Below are 8,541 nucleotides of genomic sequence, written 5' to 3'. Positions count from 1 at the left end.
ATTTTGTCTCCTGACAGCCCATCTCTTCTGATTTGAAACTCGTCAGACGACATTACCAGAGACAGCAGTTGGATTTATATTAGCTATACGAGTGTTGTTGGACACCACCGTCACCCTGACCTTTACCGCCTCCTCCCATCTGTCTCTACTTGTCCTCCTTTATTGTGCTGCGACTAATAAAGCAGAAATGGCTTTTAAAGAAAAACAGACTCATCAGCGTTTATTAATGCGAGCTGCAGCTCGGCCAGACGCCGTCCTCTCCCCGAGACATCCGTCATTACTTCAACGCTGCCGAGGATCGCTGCCAAGCAGGACGCCGCATCAACACATCGATTCAAAGTTTAGTTCTCTGGCAGCCGCAGTCTACATCCATGTTGGTGTTTGGGGGGGTGGAGATGAGAAGCGCACCAGCTGCAGGCGGTGAGGATCCATGTGGTGAAACTGCCCTGAATACTTTATCTTTAGTACACTTTACCTACGATTATGAGAATATCATTCACTCCTCCGCCCCGTTAGACTGCAGTCCACCTGCAGCGTCTGTCGCTCTGCTCTGTCTCCATCACTGACGTTTACAGCCTGCCATGTTGTTACTCTGTCGATAAAGATGCAGCCGGGGCGTGACTCGATCAGAACATGAGAGCCGATGAGAAACTATTGGCAGGAACATGTATCATGTCACAAGGCAAACAAAACGAGGACAGACTCGTACGATCAGGTCAGGATCAGGAAACATAAACCCACTTGGTCAGGTTTAGGAAACAAAAACCACTTGGTCAGGATCAGCAAACATAAACCACTTGGTCAGGTTTAGGAAACAAAAACCACATGGTCAGGTTTAGGAAACATAAACCACTTGGTCAGGATCAGGAAACATAAACCACTTGGTCAGGATCAGGAAACATAAACCACATGGTCAGGTTTAGGACAGGATCAGGAAACAAAAACCACTTGGTCAGGATTAGGAAACAAAAACCACTTGATCAGGTTTAGGAAACATAAACCACTTGGTCAGGATCAGGAAACATAAACCACATGGTCAGGTTTAGGACAGGATCAGGAAACAAAAACCACTTGGTCAGGATTAGGAAACAAAAACCACTTGATCAGGAAACAAAAACCACATGGTCAGGTTTAGGACAGGATCAGGAAACAAAAACCACTTGGTCAGGATCAGGAAACATAAACCACTTGGTCAGGTTTAGGAAACAAAAACCACTTGGTCAGGTTTAGGAAACAAAAACCACTTGGTCAGGATTAGGAAACAAAAACCACTTGATCAGGTTTAGGAAACATAAACCACTTGGTCAGGATCAGGAAACATAAACCACATGGTCAGGTTTAGGAAACAAAAACCACTTGGTCAGGTTTAGGAAACATAAACCGCTTGGTCAGGTTTAGGAAACATAAACCGCTTGGTCAGGTTTAGGAAACATAAACCGCTTGGTCAGGTTTAGGAAACATAAACCGCTTGGTCAGGTTTAGGAAACAAAAACCGCTTGGTCAGGTTTAGGAAACAAAAACCGCTTGGTCAGGATCAGGAAACATAAACCACTTGGTCAGGTTTAGGAAACATAAACCACTTGGTCAGGATCAGGAAACATAAACCACTTGGTCAGGATCAGGAAACATAAACCACTTGGTCAGGATCAGGAAACATAAACCACTTGGTCAGGATCAGGAAACATAAACCACTTGGTCAGGTTTAGGAAACATAAACCACTTGGTCAGGTTTAGGAAACATAAACCACTTGGTCAGGTTTAGGAAACAAAAACCACTTGGTCAGGATCAGGAAACAAAAACCACTTGGTCAGGATCAGGAAACATAAACCACTTGGTCAGGTTTAGGAAACAAAAACCACTTGGTCAGGTTTAGGAAACAAAAACCACTTAGTCAGGATCAGGAAACATAAACCACTTGGTCAGGTTTAGGACAGGTTTAGGAAACATAAACCACTTGGTCAGGATTAGGAAACATAAACCACTTGGTCAGGTTTAGGAAACATAAACCACATGGTCAGGTTTAGGAAACATAAACCACTTGGTCAGGTTTAGGAAACAAAAACCACTTGGTCAGGTCTTTGGCAGACGCTGTTATCCAAAGCGTCTTACATTTGAGGAACAACATACAAGCATCAACATCAATTACAGCACAAGAACTAAAACTGTCAATAAATACTAGTAAGTATAATAGCACATATCGCATCAATGGGGTAAATACCAAGGGAAAGAGGTGAGAGTTAAAAAAGTGCAATCAATACAGGATAACTGTGAGGGCACAAAAGAAGAAGAGCACAGGACGTGCATGTCAGAGGTCAGAGGAAGTGTTCTCTGCAGAGTTTTCAGGAGCTTCTTGAAGTCAGAGAGGGACGCCGCTGCTCTGATGGCGTGCGGCAGCTTGTTCCGCCATCGTGGAGTCACAGATGAGAACAGGGACTGAGGTCGCTTTGTGTGATGGGATGGCAGAGCCAGGCGGCGTCCGTTGGAGGAGCGTAGAGGCCCAGAAGGAACGTAGGCTTGGATTATGGAGTTCAGGTAGATGGTGCAGACCCAGGAGGAGCTCTGTATGCAGCATCAGGGAAGTTGAATTTAAACAGAACAAAACCACTCTGTTAGGTTTAGGCACCAGCTTAACTTACATATGTTAAGTAATGAAACTGAAGTAACAGTACTGAAAATATTTACACTCTTTCACACGGGGAACAAACGTTACGGTGTTCCTTTGTGACCACATTAACTATCGGGTGTTTTGGACTGTATGTGGAGCTTTGATGAGGGCCACGGTTTTTATTTGACCGCTATTTGACCAACTTTTTAACCTGTCTTGGAGTTGAAATGGTGACTCAGGAGGGGGCGGAGCCTGACACAGGAGCTGATATCGGATATAACATTTCAGATTTTTGTGTGTAATCCAGTCTGCTCTTCTGTGTGGACTGGTTCGACTGGTTATTAATTATAACGGTTAGATTGTGTGTGTGTCCGTTCATTGTTATAGCAGCCTGAGGCTCTGTGCCAGCACCTCATCAGAAGTTAGGAGGTGTGTTTGTTTTGTTTTTACATACCTGAGTGTGTTTATGGCGTTCTGCCAGCGCAGAGGTATTGTGTCAGAAGTGTGTGTGTGTGTGTGTTTCCACGTAGTGCTAAAGGTCGTCTCCGTTGGTCGACTTACATTCCGCACACGCTTACAACACGCGACCACCGTTATTTGAGCTGCTGAAGAAAACCCCGCCACTCGCCGCTAACCACAGTTCCTGTTCTGTTGTTTTATTGTTCTGTCTGTAGCTCCTTTTGTGTTTTTCTTCTTTTGTTATCAACGTTTTTTCCTCTGACTCCCGTCAACACCACAAGCAGCCCAACTACGACGAGCAGAGGCACATATTTTCGAAATACAGAGAGTTTTAAGCGGCCATACATTCATATATTTTATTTACTCCCCTGTGCTAGACGTTCGTTTCGTCCTTAGTCTAAACTGTCGTTTCCCTGCAGCACAGAAAAAAGCAGTTCTGCCGAATCTGATCTGTGACTTCTCTGCAACCTCACCAGCTCTCAGTAGATGTAATGATGCGCGTGTGGATGCACTCGCCGGGTTAATAGTTGAGCAGGAGAGCAGTTAGTGTGTTGATATGTGGTTAACCATCATCACACAGAATGCCATAAAGACTCATTAACCATTAAATCCAGGAGCCTCTTCCTCTGTGTCGATCCTCTGTGTGAACGGTGTTTTGAGTTTCGAAGTCTGTCCTCTTCCAGGTCTCTCCGGTGAAACGAGGTCCTTTGACTCGTGGTCAAACTTGCTAAAGAACATTTAACCAAATGTTAGGTGTGCTGAATGCATACCTTCAACCCTGTTTGTATAACTGTGGCCCTGTGTTGATTACAGAAAACCCCACATGAATTAAAACCTGTGAACCAAAATTTATTTTTATTTTATATGTAGTTGTTCAGTCACTCTGCCTCAGAAAAAAACAACCGCTCAAAGAAAATATTGAAAGCCCAATATTCATGTTGATGATTTCTGACCGTCAATCTTTGGGGAGCCCCTCGAGGCAGATTTCTCATAATGGGCTTTAAAAATAAAAGTGGACTTGAGGTCGACAGGTGCATTGGTGCGGTGTCGGCAGTGATGCAGCGCTGTACTGGACCGATGTGGTGAAGCGGGAGCTGAGCCTGAGGACGAAGTTCTCACTGGATCTGCCCCCAACCTTCACCTCCTGTCAACACAGGAGGCCAAAAGGATTTTCTTCCATCTTTGCTCAGCCTTAGAAAAAAAGGCGAGGAGCTGCTCTTTGGTGTTGAAAAGAGTCAGTTGAGGTGTTTTGGCCGACACGTTCTCACTCCCGACTCGTCACATATTGACGCTTGGTCAAGGCCCTTTAGCGTCCTTTTTAGACGTTTAGGGCTCCGCGGTCAAGTTAGCAACGCTTAGCAACAACAAATATGTAACGTTCAGTTAGACTTTCAAAATAAAACATTTCAAAACATGGGTATTTTGAAAACGGCGCGTTGTTAAAGTCGTGAAACGTTGCAGTTTGTTTGGGTTTAGGCAACAAAACTACTTGGTTAAGGTCCGGGAAAGATCCTGGTTTGGGTTAAAATAAGTACGTAAGTCAGTCAACATGTAAGTTAACTTACGACACTTGCGTAACTTAAATAAAAATATTTAATGTTGACTTTTTGTTTCACACGGGACACGAACCCCGGTCTCCTGGTTCAAAGTCGGGGTTCTGGCCTTCAATCCGCCCCATCCACCTCCTCACTCAGTCTTTTCTGTTAAACATCATATACCTGCCTTTACCGTCACAAACTGACGCTACAGGGCTCCGCCCGGTCTCGGGGGGGGGAGGACAGGCTGGTTTGGGCGGCTCCTGGTTGTTGGGCTATCAGGCTGTTCTATCCTTGGTTTCCACATGCTGCAGCACGTCAATACCACGTTTTCCTTTCTGGCGAGAAATAGCTGGGTCATTGTCTGCTGGGGGTCTCCTCACCACATGATGTTAAACATGACCTGCATTTTTGGCCCCGCAATGTCTAACCCAAAAAAAACCCCAACAAAGTATATAATAGAACTTAATCCCTCTCAGTCATCACTCCTGAAGTGTCTGTGTGCAGAGATTCTGCCTGGATTCACTTGGTTTCTTCTTATTTTTCTTTTCAAGACATTTTTGCCAGTATGTCCAGCTGCAGCCCGCAGACCTGACGGAAGGTGAACTTCCAAATGTGGTTTGTCCCAGAAGCCACCGCGCACAAAACTTGATGACGTCAATCTCGGCCCGCCTACAGTATAGATCCTAATGCAAAGCGTTTTGTTCTTTAGAGGCCAGCAGCAGAACTTTAAATCCACTTCAGAGAAGTTTTGAGGCGAGAAATAAACCATGTAGATTTGGAATATCGGCAGTTTTCTGAGTTGAGAAGCTCCGCAAGTGGCGACGGGTGTCATTATAAAGCTGCAGTAACGTTAGCGGAGGCTGCACAGCAGCACAGTGGAGGTTAACCCTGTCTGCAAGGGTTAACAGGTCGACATGCATACAATCAATGATGAATGGAATAGTTAGCCAGCTAGCTCCCGTTAGCTCCCCTAGTCACACAGACCGCTGCAGCCAACGCAGCAGACGCGTCCAGCAACAGCTGAACGAGTGTTCGTGTTCTGTCATTAAATTCTCAGTAATGTAAAGTTTTAAATCAAGACACATCTGGCTCGTGATGTACAAAATATTCTTGGTTCGTGAAACTTAAAATCACTTTGAAACAAATAAAATATACAACAACGGTGGTAAGAATTGAAACTTTGCTTTATTACATTACATTTATTCATTTTGCTGACGCTTTTATCCAAAGTGACTTACAATTGCTATGCATGTCAGAGGTCGCACACCTCTGGAGCAACTAGCAACTTAAGTGTCTTGCTCAGGGACACAATGGTGGATGTCTCACAGCGGGAATCAAACCCAGGTCTTCCACACCAAAGGCAGGCATCTTATCTATGCACCATCACCACCCTTTATTATTATCATTAGGCTATTATAAATAAATATTTGCAGGAATTACAGTATTAATATAATAGTAATATAGTAATATAAATATTAACACATAATGTACACTGATTACTACGTTGACACTTATCTTATTTATCGGCTCTTTTTTTTATTTAACGGCTCTGTGTGGGCCGAGCGGCCGAGATAAACTTCATCACGTTTTGTGCCCGGTGGCTTCTGGGACGAACCATATATGGAAGTTCAACTTCCGTCACGTTTGTCTGCAGGCTGCAGCTGGACCCTTCTCCATTTTTTTTTGTCCGTCAGCCTTTGGGCAGCGTGCATGCTGGGAGCTCTCTGTTGGTGTCATAAAGGGCCGTGTTGGGACTTTGCTTGTTAGTCCTTATTACAGGGTATTAAAAGTAACCAGTTGTTGCGTTACTATATAATTTTCAGTTTTGGAAATGTTAATCTCTTACACTACTAGTTCCTGGGAAAAGTAATAATATTACAGTTAGGTGTTCCTGAGTAACACTGGTGAAGAGCTGCTTCCTGCAGCGCTGTGTGGAGGTGTGGCCGTGTTTTCTTTAGAACGTAACCACAGTGAAACTATCGGAAAATAATAATCATTGTATTTCTGTTTCACCGCTTTGATTTCGCTAACGCTGCTGCCACTCTTCAACCACCAGCTCACTCACTATCTTTGCCTTTAAATAGTGGCAATACCACAATATGAAAATACTTCGTTTAAGGTAAAAGTAGAAAAGGATTAGTTGCAGTACTCATTATGTAGAAGGGCTAATTTCAGAATAAAATATATCACATTATTGGATTATAATTATTCATGTGTTCATCACTTTAATGTTGCAGCTGGTGAAGGTGGAGCTCACTTTAATGTCTTTGTGTGGCTCAGGAGGTAGAGCGGGTCGGCCACCAATCGGAAGATCAGCGCTTTGATCCCAAACCCCACATTGCTCCCGATGGCTGTGCAGTCAGTGTGGAAATGCTGATTTCTGTTTCTGTTGAGCAACTGCATCTGTGGATGAATGTGTGTGAATGGGTGAATGTTTAAAGTACTTTGAGCAGTCGGAAAGACAAGAAAGGTGGTATACAAGTACAGACCGATTACCGTACATTATAATTTATCACTTAATTTATATTTTGGATTATTAATCTGAATCTGCAAAGTAAAGTTATCAGATAAATGTAGTGCAATACAAAGTACAACGTTTCCCCCTAAGATGTACTGGAGTAGAAGTAGAAACTCAAGTACAGTACAAGTACCTCAAAATTGTCGTCAGATATGAGAGCCGGCGTGTCCACCCGGGCCTCCACTTCCTCATTGTTCTCTGAACAACACACATTAACTCAGCAGGAATCTGCTCGTCTCTGTGCTGCTGGTTTTCTCCCTCACTGATCGCTCCTCCCAGAGGTCAGAGGTCAGCAGCATCCGTGCACTGATACGTGACGCATTACCCAAAACCAATTAATGTCAAACGCAGCGCACACTCGGTCAGTCTGTAACTCTGTAACGCTCGTGTGTGTGTAAATGCATGCAGTCCTGACTGTGAAGGTTCCCTCATCGATCAGCTGATTACTGTTAGAGACTAATCAATGCCGCCTCCACACACACAGAGCAGTGCGCGGCCGCCGCTCTCTTTCTCCTGATCGCGTTAATAATCTTATTTGGACGGCCGGTTTCAGAAGTTAGCAGTTGGATGGGCAGAATAACAAAGTTTCTCCTCTGACTGAACGTTAGCTGAGCTCTGCTTTCGGCACACAGCCCTTTCAAATTAAAAGCCAATCAGTAAAGTGGGAATTATGCCACTGTTGGCTTTTAATGTGAAAAGTTTGCAGGAAGTGTGTCACTGACTTGATTGGGTGGGGGGGTAAATGTAATGTTAATTTTTGCTGGGGTGTGCGTATTCTGTTTTCTCATTGCAGATTGGTGTTTTATTTCATTTTCCCCTGATAATAATGTTGAATCTCGCTCAGAAAGGCAGGAATCTGTGTTTGTATTTCAATCATGATCAGAATTACATATAATTTTCTGTTTGCTGCTACATTCCTGACAAATGTCACAATATTTTTTGATACGGTTTCTGTTTCCTTTTATAATATTTTTATGTTACTTTTAATTGCATAATCTTATTTTTGATTTATTAGACAGTAAAAACAATAAATGCATAAAAAGATGGCGTCACAGTGACATTAAACATTCATCAGAACTGAACACAAGACGGTTACAAACTGATTTCGATTGCGGTCCTCGTTCTATATTTAAATTGTTGAATGACAATAAAGTCTAAGTGTAATCAATAAACTTTGTATAAACTACATGACAGCGCGAGCCGCTCCGCTCCTCCTCAGTGAGGGCGGGGCTTATATGCTCGCGATGTTAAGGTGAATTGTCGAAGCAGAGTTATCGTCATCCCGCAGGTTTGCGTTGGAGACGAATGTGTTGAAGTGGAGTTGGAAGAGTTTTGTGAAGTTGAAAGGAAGCGCTGAACATCCCGCAGTACTGTCGTGTTGTTTCAGTGTTAATAATGCTGTGAAACCGATTTGCAGCAC

This window comes from Micropterus dolomieu, linkage group LG17 (assembly GCF_021292245.1).
Source record: "Micropterus dolomieu isolate WLL.071019.BEF.003 ecotype Adirondacks linkage group LG17, ASM2129224v1, whole genome shotgun sequence".
Lineage (NCBI taxonomy): Eukaryota > Metazoa > Chordata > Actinopteri > Centrarchiformes > Centrarchidae > Micropterus > Micropterus dolomieu.
The sequence above is the reverse complement of the archived record's forward strand: the minus strand, read 5'-3'. Positions refer to the sequence as shown.